The 22,403-nt window shown below is 43.5% G+C and overlaps 1 protein-coding gene across 1 annotated transcript in view; it reads left to right on the forward strand.

Annotated features, from left to right (window-relative positions):
* Positions 1-5,124: 5,124 nt before the first annotated feature.
* SYNPO (synaptopodin) overlaps positions 5,125-22,403 on the forward strand; it is an 89,503-nt gene continuing 72,224 nt past the window's right edge. Inside the window, exon 1 of the mRNA XM_083728678.1 lies at positions 5,125-5,234. The gene's annotated coding sequence lies outside the window, so the exon portion shown is untranslated. The remainder of the gene's footprint in view (positions 5,235-22,403) is intronic.

Consider the following 22,403-nt stretch of genomic DNA (forward strand, 5'->3'; position numbering starts at 1 on the left):
AACGAAGAACAGGAGAAAGAGGGATTAGGCAGGATCTGCTAACAGCTGCTTGTTCCTTCATTAGTATGGCATGGTTCACACTTCCAGAACCACAAGAACCAGTTGCCATGGCAGGCTACATCTGTATCAGTGAGAAGCGATGCATGTTGCTCATTAACTATTATGTGGTTTGTGGCATTTGCCAAGTTATATATGTACATGGTTTCCGTGAAAAATGTTAACCAGATGCAGACCTGCTTTGCTTTTGAACAGAGCTGGGGAAGCTTATGGCCCTCCAGATGTTGTTGAACTACAGCTCCCATTACTCCCTGACCATTGGCTGTGCTGACAGGGGCTGATGGGAGTTGAAGTCCAGGAACATCTGGAGGTCCACAGGTTCCCCACCTTGATTTAGAAAGATTGCATGCTCTGGAAGCAATACATGGAACAATGCTGTATCTGCCAAATGTCATCCCTTTTAACAGAGTACTTTTGTCAACTCTCAGAATGCTTCCACTTTACATTCCAGCTGCTTTTTGAAAACAGTTCCATGGCACTTCTTTTTGGTTCCGTCTTGCAAGACATTCAATTGCAATGCTAGGAGCTCCCTGCTCCCACCTTGTCAATCTGCTACATTTCAGGTCTGCAGCGATGTTTATGATTAAAGATCAAGGCTCTCATAATCAAAGGAAACCAATCTTCCCAAAATTACATGATCACAGCGCAACATGTATGAATAAGACTTGAGTAGGGGACCACCCAGCTCTTACATTTGTTTGCAAACCATAATGAAACCAGAAGCCAAGGGCATGAGCACAGATCACGAGCACTCAAAACATTTGGAGAAAATTTGAAGAGTTGTATTTGCATCAGCTGGAATGTTATTAAAATTCATCAGAAGATTCAGACATGGAGAGACAAAAGGAGCGTCAGTGATGGATAATAATGACATTTTCAGACATCATCTACTTTAAACATCAAGTAGCCTCCATGACTAACAAGGTTCATCTAGCCCTATTTCTAATGTGCTTGTAGCTTCTGATTTATTCATTTAGCCTTGGCAATTGCTCTTTCAAAATCTGTGGTGAATTTACTTTCTCTTTGGTCTGAAAGAAGTCAACAGCCATATCTGTAGAGTCCAATAAACTCTTTTCTGCCTCACACAATAATTTCCACCCATGGCTAATGATGAGCAAACTCAGAGGTAGCTGTGCCCACTAGGCTGGTAGGGATTCAATTTTATGTTGAGCAAATTGTATTCCACCAGTGCAAGGATTTCTCCTTGTGCAGTGGAATCATCTCCAGCTCCTCTCCCCATGCACTCCTTTAATTTATTCTGGGGCTTCCACCAACGATCCAGAGCAGATTTGGGGATGGCATGGATAGCATGCACAAGGGGTGAGGGAGGAAGTCTCATTGTGCTAGCAGGCATCTTTGCATTGGCTTCTGTTAGTGCAATGATTTAGTGGAATATGGCCCAGTGAGTTGACCTGAACATGTATTTAAACAGTGGCAAAGAAATATAGTAAAAGAGAAGAAACACAGGGTGGTTGGATGTCTCATTTTTATGGGTTTTTTGGCTACCCATAGGCATCCAATAGGCCACTATGGGAACAAAGTGATGGACTAGATAGGTGTATAGTATGACCCATCAGGTCATACTATATTACAATACAGTAATAACTATATTATAGTAATATAGTTACTGACTTACACTTGTATGCATGAAGGTGTTAACCTGATCCCAGAGCTCAAGTTGCAAGTTGGTGTGGCTTAGCAGGCTGTCAGCAGCCTCTGCTTTCCTTCTTTTCAGTCTTTTCTTTTTGTGCTTCCTTGAACAAGCAAGGAGCCATGCAGCCAATGGCTCACAGCTACAAGAAAAACCAAGTGAACTGAATCTCTCCAAAAGAAATATTTTAAAGTCCGTATCTTTGGTAACCCAAAGATTCCACAATCTTTTTTGTAAGAAAACCAATTACTTTTAAGTTGCTTGGAACCCTTTTTTCATCTGTTTTACTGAGACCAAATGGAGACTTGCTTGCTGTTATTTTCTGGAAACTCTGTGAATAAAATATTCACTTATTTGCAAGCTAAGTGCCTGTGATTTATTCTAGCCTAAGTATTTTTTATGAGGAACATTTGTTTAACGATGGATGAGGACAGATGTAAATCTAGCCAAGTATTAATGTGCTTAACTCTGTGCTTAACTTTGCTATGAGAAAGTAAGAATCTCTCTTCCAAACCTCTCTCTCCAACAAAGGTAGCCTTTCTGCACTGTGCTATATTGGTGGGTATACTTGTGGTCTCATGGGCCTGTTTCACCTGTCACTTCCATGCATTACATTTGGCTTGCACATGGCTTCCCCCAAAGAATCCTGGGAAGTGTAACTTATCCCTCGCCGTGCTACAATTCCAATCACCCTTAACAAACCTACACTCCCAGTATTCTTTGAGGCAAGCCATGCACTTTAAATGCATGGTTTGGATGTGACTGCAGTTGCAAATGGAAGGTAAAGAACCACAGCCAAAAGGAGCTGATTAGAAGAGCTTAATTTCGTTTATTTTTCAAAAACGTTTTCTTTATTATGGGCAGATGCTGTTTCAGAGGATGACTGCTAATGGTGGCCAGATTGTTTGCACAGGACTAACTCCCTAGAAGTCCTTGTTTGTTTTATCTCAGGTCGAAAATATCCAATCAATGGCCTCCTTGCAATAGCCTGGGAGGCAAAATATGAAAGTCTACGTGAGAGGAGAAGAGCAAATGACAGCCTTTTCCACGTCACCCACCATAAAGTTTCTTTTGTCTCTTTTGTGGGGGTTGCTCGGTGATCCAAGGCTTAGTGCTAGCAGTGCTGTACTGTAAGATTAACTTACCCAAATCTGCAATAAATTTGCTTTGTTGCCTCATAGTAATCAGGGCCCCCTCCCCTCCTTGCTATGGCACTACAACTTTATGAGCGCTGAAGAACCATAAAGCCTTTTTACTGGCAGCTTTTACAATTGCAAATCAGAGTATGCAACTGGATAAACATTGGACAAAGCACCAATTTGCCATGTGCCCTCACCCCATGCACAGCATGCGGACAGCAGTTGTAGTGACAGATTTATGGGGCCTCATAATTAGCTGCAGTCCCTAGCTGTGGAACACTCACTCCTTTACCCCAATTCATGTGTATATTAGAATAACTTTTTCATTTCAGTCTATTCCCCTGCCATATCTTCTAAGACAATAGAAGGAGAGAAAGCCTATTGGTCACACTGGATAGAAGCAGGCTGGTGGAATGCCCAGGAATGAGACTGCATGGTGCCTAGCAAAAGTAGACCGGTTTTGTGGCATTTGTCCTTGAGATGTGTTTGGGTGACAGAAACAAACTGAGAGGAAGTCACAAGTTGAGAAGCCCTTAATTTTTCATAAGAAGCGTAGAAAAGGCTCATCCAAAGATCACTACTTAAATCAGAAAATGTGGACCTAACCCAAATGTTTGAATATGGATCAGGTGGCAGCCATTTCATGAGCATAGCATTTATCTCCAAAGCTTGTTGAAGGATAAAGTCTGGAAGGCTTGCGATGGCACAACTTTCCAGAATTCAAATTCCATGCAGACCCTACTAGGTCACATTAGCATTAAAAAAAAGTGAGGCAACATAGCCACAAACTAGAGGTCAAAAAAGAAGTTTGCAACTGTAATGGAAATAGCCAACTCTGTTGCAGGCTCTAGCAGGGGCCCAACTTCTCTGCCAAAGATTCATATGACACCCCCCACTCACTTTTTGTGTGTGAGATCTGCTTTGAGTGAGTTTTGTGTTCCCTGCCATGAATTCACTAATCTGCAGCTTGGCTCAGTTTCATGAAAAATCTGCTTTGTATGGGTTCTGAGTTGTCTGCCACGAAGCCACTGATTGTCATTTGAATTAGAAACTGACAGCCTCCATGGATAAATAGTTGGCCTGATATCACGCGCAAATGTATCCCTTGCTAGGAGGGGATTTGTGAACACATGGAACAGCTTAAAAACTTAGAGAAATTGTATTTTGACATCCTTTTACCATTGGACTCTGTCTGACCACAAAATTCTGTCCCTTGATCCTAGACTTCATCCCTGAGGTCTCAACCAGGTACCAGAATCTTAAAGGCTGGCAACGTTATTGTAGACCCAAAAATAAATAACATTTATATTGTATTTCAGAATCACCTAGTTTCAGTCATTTACAACATTGTTACTTGAAGTGCTTTTCTATCTTGGCTTTTTCTTTTTTTACGAGGGCTGTGTGAAAAATTACCATTTGTGACTCTATACTAGGCTCTTTCAAATGGTTTCTTTGGCTTTGTAAGGCTTTGGGACTCAAGATAAATATTTATGCATTTCGAAACCACTGCCAGATGTGTGGAGTCTCTTATCTTTGCCACTGCATCATGTCCCATGCGGGTTAGAGCTTATGTGCTCCAAAATTCATTGGACACCTCTCCCCCTGCTACCCATTCATTAGGATTTGGTAGTGATGTGCAAATGTTTGGAGCGAGGTCAATTCCAGTGGGGCTAATGAAGTGTGGAGTAGTGCAGAGATGGGGGGGGGGGGAATGGGACGACTGTCCTCTTTCAGCACCAAGCCATGCCCCAGAATCTACAGAGAACACGCCTGCCTTTTGTGTAAATGTGCCTTGGACTGAGACTTCAGCCAGATGAGCAATAAATAAACTTGGTTAACACAGATCGTCCGCAAAGGCTTGTATATAAAGCTGCGCACATGTATCCCTGGAATTAAAAAAAGAAAGGGGGGAAAACACTGAGTTGGCTTTCAAAGCATCTCAGTGCGGGCTGTTTTCCTTTTTCTCTTTTTCTTTCTTTTTCCCCTGTTTGGATTTTGAGGAGCTCCCAGCCCTTCCCAGAGTGTGTTTTCAGAGAGCCGGGCATGAGCTCCATGTATATTTTTGAAGTAAGCTCTTAAAAAATATAGGTGGCTAATGTCTTCAGTATGTACGAAATATACCATATGTTGTGAAACAAAAGGGGCTCTGTGCTATTAAAGTTTCAGCTCCACGCTCCCCTTCCCTCCCTCCCTCCCTCCCTCCCCCTTCCCACCCCCACCCCCTTTCACCCTTCCTTCCTCTGTTCCTGCTCAGGCAACTAGGAGGGGAGGGAGAGAGAGAGAGGAGAAACCCAGTTGCTTTGAGATGCAGGCTGAGGTGGATGGAGAAGACAGGATCTGCTGGCTGGCATGGTAGCCGGGGGGAGAGCATCATTTTACTGCTGCAGGTAAGGGGGCCTAGCGGAGGCTGGAGGGCAGACTTTACTCAAGGCTGTAGGCTGGAAATGGATGGGGGATGATGAAGCCAAATAGTGATCAGAAGTTTGGTATATTTCACAAGTGGCATGTATAGGTCAAGAGACCGAGAACTTGGCATGTTCCCCTCAGTATTAATGGAAGAGTTGAGGAGATTCCTTCTCCACAGGCTTGGCTTTGCCATCTGTGTGAGGCACAGTCTTTTTCTTGCCACTCCAGTTTGATTTGTGCATTTCTCTCAGCAAGGCAGCTTCCTTTAGATCATGAGTGCTTTCCTAGGATCAGGAAGCCTGTCCCGACTGCTTAAAGACACTGACCTGTCTGCCCTTTGGTATCTGAGAGCCAAAGGGCCGATATGGACCTCCAGAAATGGACACGTATATCATCCCTTTCCTGTTCTTATTTAACAATGACCCTTTCATTAGGCCAGCGTGGTGGAATAAAGTACAGGAGCATCACGTGGTTTGGGGGAAACCAATCAGAACCATTCGCTGGGTTCCGTTACCTGATGGAATGGAAGTGTGTGTGTGTGTGTGTGTGTGTTTCATCCTTAGTGAGCTGCAGGCATGAATTCAGCTTCACACAACTATGCACAAAATCTCCTTTGCTCATGCTAAATTAAAAAAGAAGCTTTGAGGGGCCAGCATGTTCATTTGGGCCCTCAGACTTTGCGAATTGTAATGACTTATTGACTATTTTTGTGTTGTTCTGAAAATCATCCAGTCAGTGGAATTCTATGCATCTTTATTTTATTCAATGGGGTTTACAGGTAAGAGCGTAGGATTGCAGCCTGAACTTTACATTCAACTTGGGGTTGTCCACACTTGCTTTCTACACATGGGTCTGCATGGTTTTCTATTTGCGTTGCCGTTTTCCCTGGGAAAACCCACTTTTTAGCACTGAATTGGAGCAAACGTCAATCCATGGAAAACTCAATGGATGTTTGCTCCGATCAGTGTTATTTTTCTAGAAAAAGAGGTGCCGGAACTCACCATGAATGTCTCCCTTGTTCTCTTATAATGGCAATGGTGCCCACCTGAGAGGTGCCGGAACCGAGTTCCAATGAGTTCCGACTGAAAAAAAAGCCCTGGCTCTGATTTTGTGGTAAATATCAGGTTTTCCCAGTGGGAAGCAGCAGGACAAGTAGATATCTGGATGAGCTCCTTCTCTTTAAAACGCACACATACAGACACAGACACAGATACAGATACAGACATGGGGTACTTTAGCAGTAAAGGTCCTCAAATTTCTGTGTGGGCCTGGAAAGCATGACTTTCTTCCCTTTGCCTTTTGGATGGCTGAAGGTGCTGACATCTGCCATCGTGATGAAAGGCCTTCCTGATCACCCTTAAATCAACAGAATGTCCTTTGACTTGTCTGTCCTGTCAACATGCTGGGGATGCTGTTAGTGGTGAAGAGCTGCACAGAAGAGGAGAGGAGGGTAAAGGGAGTAAGCAAAAAAAGTCAGGAAGGAAATAACAGTGCGAAAAAAGAAAGATTTGGCACATTGTGAATATTCTGCTGTCCCTTGGTCCTGCCTTCTCTTGCCTTTACTGCATAACAATGCATTTGATATTGGTGATTCTAAAGCAAGGATTTCCAAACTGTGGTCCTTGGACCACCAGTGGTGCGAAAGCTTCATTCAGATTGTCTGTGGCATGCCTGCATTAAATACTCAACTGGATTTTTAATTGTATTTTTGTTGTTTCTTTTGTTTCTTGTATTCTATTCTATCACAACTTGGATCTATGGACTGCAAATTATAATACAATGGCATTATACAGTGCAATATAAGAAATCAAAGAAGCAATTAAAATGCAATTTAGAATCATGCAACCTCTATTATAGTGCATTATAACAAGCAGAAGAAGCATTAAACAGTCCACCAAGACCCTCCACAATTTCCAGGGGGGAAAGGTTTGGGAACCAGTGATCTAAAGGAAGACAACAGTTTCTAAAGGGAAGTCCAACAACAAATTCATCACAATGTGTTCTCAAAAGTGTAGACCAATCCAAAATTTGAATAAAAAGTGGTACATTTAAAATAACAGGGTTAAGAGCGACATGGGCTGGAATGGAATGGAGACAGGACTGGGTGAATCTTTAAATGGAAGTTTCTCGCAGTTTTTCATTTTTCTAATCTTAAATTCAAGTTGTCACATTTCCATATCAGATTGTGTTTTAAAAAAATAAATACACCATGAAAATTCACCAGCATTTTAATGTGCATTGCACTTGATATGCATGTTTTTGCAAGTGCTTTTTCTCACCAGGATGCATTTTTTGCAAGCAATTTCCTCTATTTGCACAGTTTCTCCATATTAATTAATTAATTAATTATTATTTTTTTGCCCACATTTTATGGTCGGGGGACTGCATCATAAAATTGCAACATCTCAAAGGATGGCTGAGGTTAGGTCTGCCCATTTTTAGGGTGAAGTGGGAGTTTGATAGATTTGCATTAAAATGTGAACTGGACCAAATTTATCGTCCCATCCCTAGCGAGCTTTGGAGACAGACACCCTCAGATTCAGACTATATGGTTTCTACTGTTAGAATGGTAGGGAAGCCAAAGGGTCCTTATAGTCCTCTTGTTCAGCATGCCTGTGTTCAACTTCCTCTCTCCTTTCCCCACTTTTGCCTCAAAGGCTGTAAATTCTTTGCGCAATCTAATTTTCTCTTACAGCTGTGTAATTCCAGCTCCCCAGCCACGGCTGTCTCCCGCCCACTCCAAGCAATTCTCTCCATAAATGCATTATATTTATTTTGACACTTGTATATCCTGCCCCTGTCTTAATATAAATCCAATTATTTATTTAGCACAACTGCACCCCACCATACCCTCCAACATTTCTCCTATGAAAATAGGGACGTCCCATTCCATCTTACTGGGTTGCCCTAGTCATTCCGGGCAGCTTTCAACTTATATAGAAACATAATAAAACACTAAACATAGAAAAACCTTCTCTATACAGGATTGCCATCAAACAGCTCAGGGGTCAGATAACTCCATAGCCTCCAACATTTCTCCAATGAAAATAGGGACATCCTAAGGAAAAGTGGGACATTCTGGAATCAAATCAGAAACTGGGATTCACTAAATCAGGGGCATCCCTGGAAAATAGGGACACTTGGAAGGTCTGCCCCATTTTCCTCAAAGGAGAGCAGGGGGCAGCCTACACAGGACTATCACTTTCTGTTCAAAGCAGATTTTTATCCTACCCCTTCTCTGTGAGACTCAAGGTGGTGTATATGAAACCCTCCCCTCTCCATTCTTACTTCTGAAGTAGGTTCCCTCAACCCTGCAATTTAGGTTAGGCTGACAAAGGATAACTGGCTCAAGGTCGCCCTGACCCAATGCATGTCATGTATAGGGCCATCATCTCTGAACAAGGATTTGAGCCTGCACCCGCCTGGCATAGGTCTAGCACTCTTTCCACTACAATGGCTGTTCAATCCGTCCAACAACCTTCAGACGTTTATTAGGCCAAGAGAGAGCGATTTGCCCAAGGTTGCCCAGAGAAGTAAGCAAAGATGTTACCCACTACAGTGGTACCTCAGGTTAAGTACTTAATTCGTTCCAGAGGTCCGTTCTTAACCTGAAGCTGTTCTTAACCTGAAGCACCACTTTACCTAATGGGGCCTCCTGCTGCCACCGCACCGCCGGAGCACAATTTCTGTTCTCATCCTGAAGTAAAGTTCTTAACCCAAGGTACTATTTCTGGGTTAGCAAGGTCTGTAACCTGAAGCGTATGTAACCTGAAGTGTATGTAACCCAAGGTACCACTGTATTTGAAAGCAAGTGTCTCCAGCCCAAATTCATCCCACTATAGTGGCTCCCAGTGCCATCAGCAAGCTGGACAATGGTAGCAAGTGCTACGTGGGGATGCCCTGGATGAATTTCAGAAGTTTGTGTTGAATGCAGCAGGCAGTTTCCTAATGGAGCCACTCAGGTAACACATTGCAGCTATGCCCTTAAGAGTCTGTGCTGGACCCCTGTTGTCTTTTGGCCACAAGACAAGCTCTGCTCTCAGACTGTAGACCCCTTACTATTCCTGCATTTCTAAGAAGTGGCCCTTCTCCTTGTCCTGGCCTGATTCTCTCCATGTTGCTTAGTTAGTGACAGAGCAATTATGCCTATATACGGAAGCCTGTGCTGCTCTGTGGCTCTGAAGAAGTTGAGGATGGGTAGTGGAAAGGAAGAAAAGGAAGAAAAACGCAAAGTGCATGAAATGATTGACAGAAGCTATTTGTGCTGCCTTGCACGTGCCCTTGCTGTGTGCATTTCCAATTCACATCAAGTGTTTGTGGAGAAATGGATCTAGACATTTAAATTCATTGAATGTTATCAGCTGCACAGAGATACACAGGAAAAGAGAGAGTGAGATGCAAGCCTGAACATCTGTTCATCTGTAGGAGGAAATGTGACTCTGGCCACATTTTTGCACCATACATTTAAAGCACTATGATACCACTTGAAACAGTCAGAGCTACGATTCTGAGAGTGGCTTAACAATCAAGCCCTTTTCACTGGGAAGGGCAAATAGGAGTCTCCTAACAATTCTCAGAGGGACGTGGGTGGCGCTGTGGGTTAAACCACAGAACCTAGGACTTGCTGATCAGAAGGTTGGCGGTTCGAATCCCCGCGACAGGGTGAGCTCCCATTGCTCCGTCCCAGCTCCTGCCAACCTAGCAGTTTGAAAGCACGCAAAAGTGCAGGTAGATAAATAGGTAGCGCTCCGGTGAGAAGGTAAACGGCGTTTCCATGCGCTGCTCTGGTTCGCCAGAAGCGGCTTAGTCATGCTGGCCACATGACCCGGAAGCTGTACGCCGACTCCCTCGGCCAATAAAGTGAGATGAGCACCGAAACCCCAGAGTCGGCCACGACTGGACCTAATGGTCAGGGGTCCCATTACCTTTAACAACTCTCAGAACCTTAACAAGTTGCAACTCCCAGGATTCTTTAGGGGAAGCCATGATTATTTAAAGCGGTATTACACTGCTTTAGATGTATGGTATGAATATGACTTAGCCCTCTCTATGGGCCCATCCCGCCTGGAATTGGCTAGAACACGTGTGCGGTGACTATACATGTAGACCATGGTGCACAGAGGTTGGAATGAGGTTTTATTTCCCCTATTCCTGCTAATTTTTATCTAAGCAGGTTGTTTTTGTGTTTTTTTTAAAAGCGTATTTTAAACATTTATATCCCAGCTTTCCATCACACATTCTTCAAGGCAGTTTACAGTTCAACATACAATTAAATAATTAAAAGGTCTATTTTAAAATAACTCAAAGCACACGCTGAGTTATCATTAGTCACAGCAATAAAGTACAGTGGTGCCTTGCAAGACGAAATTAATCCGTTCCGCGATTCTCTTCGTCTAGCGGTTTTTTCGTCTTGCGAAGCAAGCCCATTGACGGCTTAGCGGATTAGCGCTATTAGCGGTCTAGCGGCTTTTAGCGATCAGCTGAGAGGCGGCTTATCAGCGGAACAGCTGATAAGCGGCTTAGCGGCTTAAGAAAGGGGGGAGCGGAAAAAACCCGCGGGAACTCGCAAGATTTTTTCGTCTTGCGAAGCAACCCCATAGAGAAATTCGTTTAGCGAAGCGCCTCCAAAACAGAAAACCCTTTCGTCTAGCGGGTTTTCCGTCTTGCGAGGCGTTCGTCTTGCTGGGCACCACTGTACAGTACATCATATTACTCAGCAAAAGGCTGAACAAAATGGAACCATTTTCACTTGGTGCTTAAAGGATAAAAGACTGAATGCTGAATATTTTGGGGAGGATGATGTACAGTTCAGGTGTCATCACCACCTCTGAAGACACCCAGAGCAGGGTCTTGAATGCTGGATTTGTTCATGTGGGAGAAAGTAGTTTTCCAGAAACTCTGGTTCTAGGCCATGTGGAGCTTTATAGCACAAAGAATCTCCAAGGGGCAGATCTACATATTTAAAGAGCATCCAACATACATTTAAAGCACAAAGAATTCTGGGAAGTGTGTTGGGAAGTCTAGCTCTGTGAGGAGCAAACGACAGTTCCTAGAATTCTTTGAGGGAAGTCATGTGCTTTAAATGTACATTGGATGCACCTTAAATGTATGGTGTGGACCTACTGATCGTAGAACAAGCTGGCCAAAAACAGTACCTCCAGCTTCTCTGGATTGACTTTCATTTTGTTAATCCCAATCCAGTCCATTATAACTCCAGGCATCTGTCCAGGACATCCACTGCTACATCTGGATTAGATGAAAAGCCGAAATAGAGTTCTAGTGACACTTGAGCCCAAATCACTGTATCTAGCAATTTCATATGGATATTAAACAATATATGGTGGTGTGGGAATAAACTCTGAAGCACTTTGTAACAGAATTGTGAAGAACCAATAAAGCAGAAACAAAACAAAACAAAACAAAACAAAAACTCCACCAGCACCTGCCTTCCAGATAGGAGCAGAACCATCAAACTGTGCTGTCCCTAATTCTCAGACCAGACAAATATCATGGTGGGTAGCATAAAAAACTGCTGAAAGGTCCAGAAGAGCCCATGTGTTGCATTCCCCCAGCTCCTGGTGTACTTTGTCCACCAAAGCAACCAAGGTTAATTCAGTCCAAAAACCTACCCAGCAGCCAGGCCAACATGGGTAGGGATTATCCATGTTGATTCATGAATGTCTGGAGTTAGCCATACATTGGTTGCTCTGAGTCTGCACATATTCTGACCAATGCATAAGAAGAGTGGTCACATGACGGGGCAGAGCCTCCTGCCACAGCCTCCCTCTTCCATTCACACCTGTGTGCAATCCTATCCACTAGACCACCTTCCCAAACCCGGTGTCCTCTGGATGTTGCTGGACTACAACTCCCATCATCCCTGACCATGCTGGCTGAGACTGATGGGAGTTGTATTTCAAGAACGTCTTCTAGAGCATTTCCAGACTCTGGATTGACAAAGTAGAATCAGATTTTCCTCCCCTCCCCCAGGTGAAGGACATGTTCAGGCATTTCCCAAGCTTTCCTTTTGAAGGTGTAAATATCTCATATCAGTCATCACCAATGGCACAACCCTTACATCTATTTGTCGGGGAACACAATGTGTAATTACTTTAAAGCCAGGACGCTTGCTTTGAAATGCAATAGCACTGGACAAGAGCTTTCTTTCAAGATTGATGTGCTTTTTGAGAAATCTGGATTACCGCCCCAGATGTTGCTCTGTCATGCTACCCTGTGGCAACGCAAAGGCTGCATCATACTAATTCCCCACCCAGTGCTGCAAGGGATATGACTAGCACTATGGCTTTTCCTTATATTCTGTGGCCAGACAGGATCTCATTGTTTTGAGTCTGTCTGTTACACTTGCAAAAATAGCAGGTACTGTGAGAAAGAAGGAAATAAACTGAGGGGTCTCTACTCCTGTGCACACATAATATTGGCATGCAGTTCTGAATTGGGCTGATGATTTGTATGGAGATGATGCAACACTTTTTATTTTCTAGACTTGCTGACGGTGACTAGCCATAAGAGGAGAGGTGATTCTAATGCTTATGATCCTGTTCTAGCGACTTTGTCATAATACAATGGCTTGATTTTATGTATAAAATATGTATCCAGTCCAAACAGTCTATACCACCACCACCAATTTGCCAGGTCTGTCTGGTCTTGGTGAGGCTGATCTCACAGCCAACTGGGAAGGTGAAGAAGCAGATGTGGCAAATCTAGGTTAGGAGGAGAGAGCAGCTGCAAGCAGACTTGTTGAGTCCACCCCAAGCAGTTGGGCAGATCAGGAATGAACCAAGCAAGCAAATCTGGGGAGCAAGGGGTCTTTTACAGTGCTGGTTCAGGTCACTGAGTGTAGCACATTCTCAAAGAAATGCCCTTATATAGTCATTGGCAGGACTCTCTTTCCTTTTTTTTTTTTTAAGAAAATGCTTTTTATTGGTGTTTCATTTAATACAAACAAACAAAATAAAGTAAAATTCAACAATCATTTACCCACATTCTTTCCCCACACTCTGCTGAACATTGACTTCCTTCCCTCCCTTCAACAGGTTTTCTTATGTTAGTTACTTTTCCACAGTTTCTTATTGTATCCAATCCTATCTACATCGTAAGATTTATTTCAGTCCTGCCAGAGTCTTCAAATTTCTACAGTTATTATTTATGTACTCCATAAATTTACTCCAATCTTTTTGGAATTTTGTTTCCTCCTGATTTCGGATTCGACACGTCAGTTTTGCTAGTTCCGCATACTCAACCATCTTCGTCTGCCACTCCTCTATTGTTGGTAATTCTGGTACTTTCCATTTTTGGGCTAACAAAGTTCTGGCAGCAGTTGTAGCATACATAAATAACCTTTGATCTGCTTTTTCTATTTCCTCTCCCATCAAGCCTAGCAATAAAGCTTCTGGCTTTTTTGGGAAAGTGTATTTAAATTTCTTTTTTAATTTCTTATAAATCTGTTCCCCAAACTGTTTCATTTTCTCACACGTCCACCACATGTGGTAACAATCTCCATCTTTATCTTTGCATTTCCAATATGTCTTACTGCTCATCCTGTACATTCTCACTAGTTTAACAGGTGTCAAATACCAGGGATACATCGTTTTCATTTTTCTCTCTTAAGGTGGTAAATGCTGTAAATTTTATACTCCACAGTTTTACCCAGTTTACCCAGTTTTATCATACTCGATGTTATACCCAAAATCCATTGCCCATTTCATCATCACCTCCTTTGTCTGTTCATCTTTTGTGTACCATTCTAGTAAGAAGTTGTACATTTTAGACAATAATTTGGTCATCAGGACTCTCTTTCCAACCTCCATCCCGCCCCCTTACTGAGGATTGAAGATCCATAAAGGGGTTCCTATCTTACCTTAAATCTAGCTTTTCATTGCCTTTCTTCTATCTCTCACTAGGAACATTGTCCACAGTGGTGACTGGACTTTGTGGAGTGTGAGACTTTGGGGTAACAGTACTGGTCCCTTAGTGGTATTTAGCTCAGAGGCTGCAACCTCTATGTCAGAGTCTTTGGTCTGAGGGTCCCAGGCTTCAAGGCCCACTGTTGCTGGACTGAGGCTTGGTTTGAGGGGCAACTTGGTTTGTCTGTGCAACTAGGCCTCCCAGCTCTGAATGCACCTATGTATTGCCTCCCATATGGCCACCTATTTCAATGAAGAATGTAAAGAGCATCATTTAGTGGGCGTTTACATCAAGTGTACTAAGCACCAATAGAGCAATGTCCCTCCTTCACCTTCCAAAGACAGATCCAGGGTTATGAGAGGAATGGGCCAGATTTAGCAAGTTGGTCCTGCTTGCAGAAGCCCATAGAAAGACTTCTACAATGGGGCTTTTCCTCCTCCCATGCCTCCCCAAATTGGCTTTGGGGGGATGTCTGGAGAACCTCCAAAAGAGCACATGGCGGGGGAGGAGAGTGGAGATTGTTCCATCAGAGAAGCAGATGGATTGAGTTCCTCACATAAGGTTTTCAAAGTTCCATCCATCAAAGATCCAGGGACTTGATACAGGAAGCAGGAGGAGAGCCATCACTCCATCAGTTCCATGGTGGTCCTTGTTGCTGATGCTTGGGTCACTTCCTGACAACTTCTGGTTTGGGACGGGGCAGCATTCCTCACTTCCTTCTCCTGTTTAGTTTGGGAAGAGTTGGGTTTGGATAAATAGTCCCGACTCCCCATCTCTTCCTCACCCCCTCCCAACAAAATTGTCATAGTCTCAGTGATGCATGGGAACTCTCCACCCACACTTACTTGCTAGCCTATTCATTTCTGAAGATGTTGCTGTTGAGAACAGGCCAAGGAAGAACTGGGCTCAGGCCAGCTTCTCCACTCAGGGAGTCTGTGTGTGATGAATGGATGTGGGTGGGTCTGAGTGGGAGTGGGGAAAGGTCTTGATGTCTCATTCCCTCCTCCACCTAGAGTTTGTCTTGATGTTCCAGACTTTCAAATGCATCCTGTGTCTTTTTTATGGGAAGATACAAGAAGGTCAAGGATGGTCAAAAAGGAGTGGGAGGGGAGGAGAAAGGCAGCAAAGCAGGCTGTGCGAGAGAGCAGGAGTCTCTAGTTCACTACGAAAGCACCTGGAGCAAGGCAGTAAGAGACTGTAAAAGGCACAGAAAAGTGAGGTTTTGTTTTAAAACCCTCTCCTCTCTTCTACTCTTTCTTTGTCCAAGTTTTAAAAGCAACACTGAGTGCTTCCTCAGATCACATTACTGGATAAGCATACAGGCTTAATGAAATCCAGTGCATCTTGGGGCTAATGCAACACAAGCCAGACATCATCTCCATCCCATTAGTTTTCTTTTATGGGGCACCCTTTGCCCCATCCCACACTGTCTCCACCCGGAAAGCCTCAATTCCTCTGCTGCTTGGCTAGAACCATGCAGAAGCAAAGGAAAGCAGCAGCAGTAAACAAATCACAGACAGAATTTTTATTTAAAAAAGGCTAGATTTTGGACAGGCATCCGGAATATGGTATCCTTTTATAAATGGCTGGAATGTTTTTTTAAAAAACAAACAAACAAGCAAACAAAAAACAAGCATTAACACAGTTCTGCACAATGCAGAACATCCCTGTTGGAGGTCCAGGAAGCACAGCAAGATTTTGCCTCATATTTGGGGAGGGTGGGTAGATGAATTATTGGACAGCTTTTCTTCAGAATACTGTTTTCGGATAAATTTTGGCTTGCTCAGCGTCAAATGAAATGCTATTGCAAATTCATACTGGTGGATGAAAGAAGAAATAGGTTAAGACAGGAGGACTGAAAGAAAGAAGAGTTTAGCCCCTTGCTTCCTTTAAGAACACTAGAAGAAGAAGAGAAGAGTTTGGATTTGATATCCCGCCTTTCTCTCCCTTTAAGGAGTCTCAAAGTGGCTTACATTCTCCTTTCCCTTCCTCCCCCACAACAAACACTCTGTGAGGTGAGTGGGGCTGAGAGACTTCAAGGAAGTGTGACTGGCCCAAGGTCACCCAGCAGCTGCATGTGGAGGAGCGGAGACGCGAACCCGGTTACCCAGGATTACGAGACTACCGCTCTTAACCACTACACCACACTGGCTCTAAAGGAATATTGATTGGTACGAAAACTAGATCCACAGCTGCACCCAAAATTGATGAATAGGGAAATTGGGAAGGCAATTTCACAGCAAAGCCTCCAAAGGAGAGACTAAATTCTTCAACAAATCAAGAATACTGTACTTCAATTTTTTTTCCAAAAATTTGTCAGAATATTTTTTTTATATATAAATTTTGGTTCAGTCCTACTGTATTAGTAACCAGCATGTTTATATTTTAGTATAGGGATGGGAAAATGTTGGCCCTTCAGATGTTGCCAGGCTACGAATCCCAGAGTTCCTGACCATTGGCTATGCAGAATGGGATTGATAGGGGGAGTTAAAGTCCAACAACAACTGCAGGGCCACAAGTTCCTCATCCCTCTTCTAGTGGCTCCATCCATTATTTGTTCCCCAGTACAATGTTGTTGGAAGTTCTCCCCATAAGAAAAGGTTGCAAGAGAGATATTGCAAAGAAGCTCAGAGGGACCCTTTATGCCAGTTCACTGACTGAGCAATATTAGACTGCAACAGATGGCAAGCAAAGTACTTAGGGCTGCCCTGTCAGCTCTGGCTATGCATCAGATCTTATCCAGAGCTATACCTGGAATGGCATCTTGGGTATCAATGATTGCATCACTAGGCTTAGGTAGCATTTCACTCTCCTGACCTCTGAATTGACCAGCTGCTCTTCTGAAGTGACTTCTAGCACTCGATGAGGCTGTTAAACGCCCTCTGCTATATTTTATTTTGCCACCCATCCCCAACTGATGCGAAAGTCTAATGTCCTGAGGAGAATATTTGATGAAATGATTCCCTCAGTTTTGTCATTCACAAATAACATGGAGAAATGGGAAGACTGTTTTGTTCATCCCTCTCCTGTACCGATTCCGTGATGAAAATCTTGCCTGCTCACCAAACTTAAATGTATTGCTTATTAATACATGCTTTTCTTTTCCTAATGGGACTAAGAGCAACCGGAGAGGGGATTTTCACTTGGAAAATGGAAAAAGGGTTAACCCCTGCCACAGCACTTCAGTCCTGACATGGGTCCCACCCATCCCTATACAGCTACCATTTGCCAAAATTTAGAAAAGCCATTCATGGATCTCTGTTTTCTGGTCTGGTTGGGTCCCAAGAACTTCTTTTCCCCCAAGGCTGCCTTATTCCATTTCATGCAGCCTCTTAAATGTATTTTTGCTTTGAAGCTCAAAAAGGGATCCATTTCAGCTACCTGGTCACTTTATGCACATCTGTGAGCTTTTTTTTTCATGGCATGGTATAGTATTTCCATTGCAATATTTCAGAAGTGGTCCCTGGAGAATTCAGTTGACTCCCATCTCATATTCCAGAAGTTTCCCCTGAGAAAGATCCTGCTGCTACCCACAGTCTCACAGGATAGGCTTCTAGGTCTTATTAAAAGGACCCACCATGAACGTTTCAGATTTGTTAGGGGCCAAACTGGTGCTCTTGTTGGTCAGACCACTCCTTGACCTTGTGATCCTTGATGCCTCAACTGTTCCTGGGAACCTGCAAGACTCCCATGACTCATTGACAGGTCTTGGCCAACCAGCTGAGCATGACCCGAGGGTTGGGATTGCAATTTCCAACAAAGAGGTTCTGGTTGAGAGAGGAAATCACTTTCACTGTTGTCACGATGAAAACTGGTGAACTACATGGTTAACACAGTTAGAAATTACAGTTTCAGCAAATATCCATCCCGTAAATGGACTATGATAGTAATATCCACAGTAAGTGGGATCGGAAGAAGGCACATACACCCACTATTTGGGATCTCTGCTGTAAAAGGGACCACAGAAACTTAAAAACAGAGGCAACATACCATTCCTGTTGCTAGAGGCCCCTTACTGAGCTGCTGCTAGCACTGATTATGTAATGTTTATTTACAGCTCTATTGAGTAGGGAACAAATGTTAAGGATTCTCATATTGTGTGGTCATTTTCATTAACCTTAAAGCAGGGCTTGGTACAGCAGCCTGCACTAAAAATATCAGAACTCTGTATCAAGATGATCCAGATTCTTTGTGGGTATGTTTGTTCACACACATACACACTCCAGAGTCTGTGCCAAGAAAGGCTGAACATTGTACACACATCACACAAATATACTAGCTTTGATATATTTGCACCCTGTGTGCATGATGGTGATGGCAGTCTTGAGGAAGGACAAGAAGCTACACATGATGGGCGTAAAGCCGAATAAACATTTTGATACACAGAGCAGTGAAACCTCACCCTCGACTACTCCACCCCTTCACAAACATCCTTCCTCCCAGAGCTTCCGATATTTCCCCAGACATTGCTCACACGCTTTTACCTACCTTTGCGGCCAATAATAGAAACTTGCTTTTGAAACCAAACGCTGCATGAACTTGCGCAGCATGAATAATACTTGGTTGCCGAAACACTGAGTTTGCCTAAGGCATATTATGGGATTATCCTGCCCATTTGGGGGTTGCAATATTTATGGTTGAATTGGGCTGCTGAAGCACTCACCTTCCCCACCAGATGGGGATAGCTGAATAAGAAGCTTTTTCACAGCCCTTTTTCTCCTCAGTTTGACAGTGCTGAAGAGAGCCGTGCCTGCCAAAACATATTTGTGTAGGAGGTGGAAAGTTAACTTTAGTATTCCTTTTGGAAGGGGGCGTATTCATCCCTTTCATCAAATAAAATGCAAAATGAGTATGCAATAACCTATATCATGGGGAGAGCTTGATACAGAAGAAGAAGAAGAAGAGTTTGGATTTGATATCCCGCCTTTCACTCCCTTTTAAGGAGTCTCAAAGCGGCTAACATTCTCCTTTCCCTTCCTCCCCCACAACAAACACTCTGTGAGGTGAGTGGGGCTGAGAGACTTCATAGAAGTGTGACTGGCCCAAGGTCACCCAGCAGCTGCATGTGGAGGAGTGGAGACGCGAACCCGGTTCCCCAGATTGCGAGTCTACCGCTCTTAACCACTACACCACACTGGCTCACAGGGTTTTTTTCTACTGTTCTCTGAAAGGAAATTACTGCATTACTGTTAAATTATCAAAAAGCTGGCAGTTCCTGGTTTTAGAGGTCATGCTGCATGATATTGGAAGCATACAGAATCTTACAGGGTAGGTTCTATACTTCTGAGTCCAGGAGACTAGAAATTGCAGAGTGCAAAATGTACACATTAGGTCTCGGAGATATATTGATATATTGCCCAGGACCAATATGAGGAGCAAACTGTGAAGTCGGCTTCACTCAAGAGTTTCTTCCTCCAGTGGGCGCTGCTAGCAGAGGGACTCAGGAGGGGTGGTGGTTTCACCAGTGATATATCGCTGAGTGAAACTGCCATCCCACTCTGCCCTCATATGGGTGGGGGCTATGTGAAACTGCTCAGCTGAGGAAGTGCGGGTGCCACTACCCGCAGTGAGTACCTGTAGTTAAAGGACCCCTGATGCGCCACTCGCACAGAGGCTGTCTCAGCTGGGGGGAGGTGTTTCCTTCCCCCAGCTGAGTGGTACAAACAAGCTGCATTGTTCTAGCCCAGGGGTCTGCAACCTTTAAGACAGAAAGAGCCACTTGGACCAAAGGAAAAAAAACTGGGAGCCGCAAAACCAATGCGACATTTAAAATAGTGGGGAGTGTCGGGGCACACAATGCGCCTCCTCCCCTTGCTAGTATCCGCCCCGGAGCCACCGGCAAAGGTGTAAAAGAGCCACATGCGGCTCCGGAGCCGCAGGTTGCTGACTCCTGTCCTAGCCCAACCCCATGGGCAGAGGTCAATGCATCTTGTTTTTTCAACTGCCATGTTTGGTTGGTGATACACTGTGATCTTGAAAAGTTGATATCTCCCAGCCTTAGTACACATGCAGACTTCCAAATCTGGTTCTAGGAAATCCAATAGAGATTGCTGGATGTTCACACCCATTGAGATGTAAGCCACATTTAGATATCTAAACACAGCCTTTAGATGCCTACCTAATACCTACCAGGACTTTCCGGGTGCCTACCAGGGCCTAAGTAAATATGACCTAATGCACAAAATTAATGCATTCACTCTTGTGGGACTACTAGTCTCATATAACCAACATGCCTACATCTAATTAATGCAAGAAGAGGCTAAGAGCATAGAGTAAGCTGTCCTGCCAGGGTTAGCTCGTTTTGGGAGGGACTAGAGACAAGCTTTGTTCCCTTCCAGTCTACCAGGGATGCTCTGTGTGTGAAGAGCATGGCTGTAACAAGGCACTCTTGAGTTCATATACCAATAATTTAAGAACTTTCAGGACTGTAACTAAACCAAGTTTTACTGCCTGTGCAACATTTTCAACTGATGTACGGAAAATCACATGAACCTGACCTTTGAAGAGTTTGTAAGTGAACCGTTTTTTAATTGAACAAATGTGTGATCATATTTCTATACTGGGGGAAGAGGGAAACTTAAATTTAATTTAAATCTGTGCTAGGGTTCTCTCACCAAAGAGTTCTTTCCCCAAACTTGGATCTTGACATCCAGGAGGTCTCCTTTTATACCTAGTTTTTTCCTTGCCACTAACACTTGTGACATCTTTCCCCCTTGCTAAAATGGGATGTGCAAGTGAAGATATATAGATCAGAGCAGTCTAGTCCAGTGTTTCCCAACCTTGTGCCTCCAGATGTTTTTGGCCTACAACTCCCATCATCCCTAGCTAGCAAGACCAGTGGTCAGGGATGATGGGAGTTGTAGGCCAAAAACATCTGGAGGCACAAGGTTGGGAAACACTGGTCTAGTCAGAGGGGAAATCCAACCCTTCCCCTTCACCACTTTTGCCATGGGCCCTAATCCAATTCACTTATTTAAAGCTGCTATTAAAACACATTCATATTGACTTCAGCCATCACATCCAGAATAAGCCCTCTATTTGTGCTTCTGGAGGACGCTAGTGTTTGTACCAATGGCACTGTATGCCATGCAGCACAGAACAATATATACCTAAGGCTGATGTGGCATAACTACTTTTATTTTGGTCAAAGTTCTGTGTGATGGAAGACACAGAGCAAAGCTCTGACGTACTATACTCCAGTGCATGTGTGGATCAGTCCATAATGGTCTTACAGCATGAGGAGGAGATATCAGTTTCAGGCTTTCTTAAACCTTGAGGGTTTAAACAAGCAGGCTGGGTTGAAAGCCCTTCGCAATCAGCCTTGCAAAGGGCTTTCAGATAGCCAGCAAGCACAGTGCTTTGAAGTACCAACAATCAGGCCTTCAAAGCACAACATCACCTGGTGTCACTATGATGTCAGGTGATTGACATATGGGCACAGCCACCCATCTGCAAATTTGGCCTGCCAGGGGCTGGTGTGATAACTATCTGGCTCACTGACCAGAAAAAGTTCCCTACCCTCTCTGCACTCATATGCAGAAAGCTTGCATCCGAATAAAATCAGCCTTATTCTGCTGTTGATATAACTATTTTGTGGATAGGGCTCTTCGGCTAGACAGTTTTGTTTCAGAGCTCCTTGTTTTGTGTCTGCACAGAACATTGCCTTGTGGGCCACTTCTGGAGCAACCATTGAAGTTTGTTTGCATGTCTGGATGGGCAAACATGTCAATTTTGGTTTTTCTCAGTTACTTGTTTTTCCAATCTTAATTTCATTTCTTATGTTAATCAGTTTGGGTGGGGGTTGTTCTTGTTTTAAAAAGCTCTCCTGAAAATACACCAGTATTTCAGTGGAAATTCTCCTAATATACACATTTTTGCTGTATGTAAAATTTTCCCAAATTGTGTGTATTTTCCCCTAATATATATTTTTTTGCAAAGCGTTTTTGTGTTATTTTCAGTAATATATGCATTTATACGCACACTTTACACTAGTACATGCATTTTTGTACACCTTACTTGGTTGGAGAAATTTGTAAAAGTGTGAATTTTGTAAGATTGCAAAATTTCAGTTTGCCTATTGTTACAGAAAGTGCAAACTGAGAAAGTTCTCCTTAAAATGCAAGCTGAATCAAATTTCTTTACCATCCTTATAAATTGCTCAGTTTAACCTGTTGTTGGTTTGTCTGAAATACCCATTTGCTATTCTTTAGCTATGGCAAACAAAG

This window comes from Podarcis gaigeae, assembly GCF_964106915.1.
Source record: "Podarcis gaigeae genome assembly, chromosome: 2".
NCBI lineage: Eukaryota > Metazoa > Chordata > Lepidosauria > Squamata > Lacertidae > Podarcis > Podarcis gaigeae.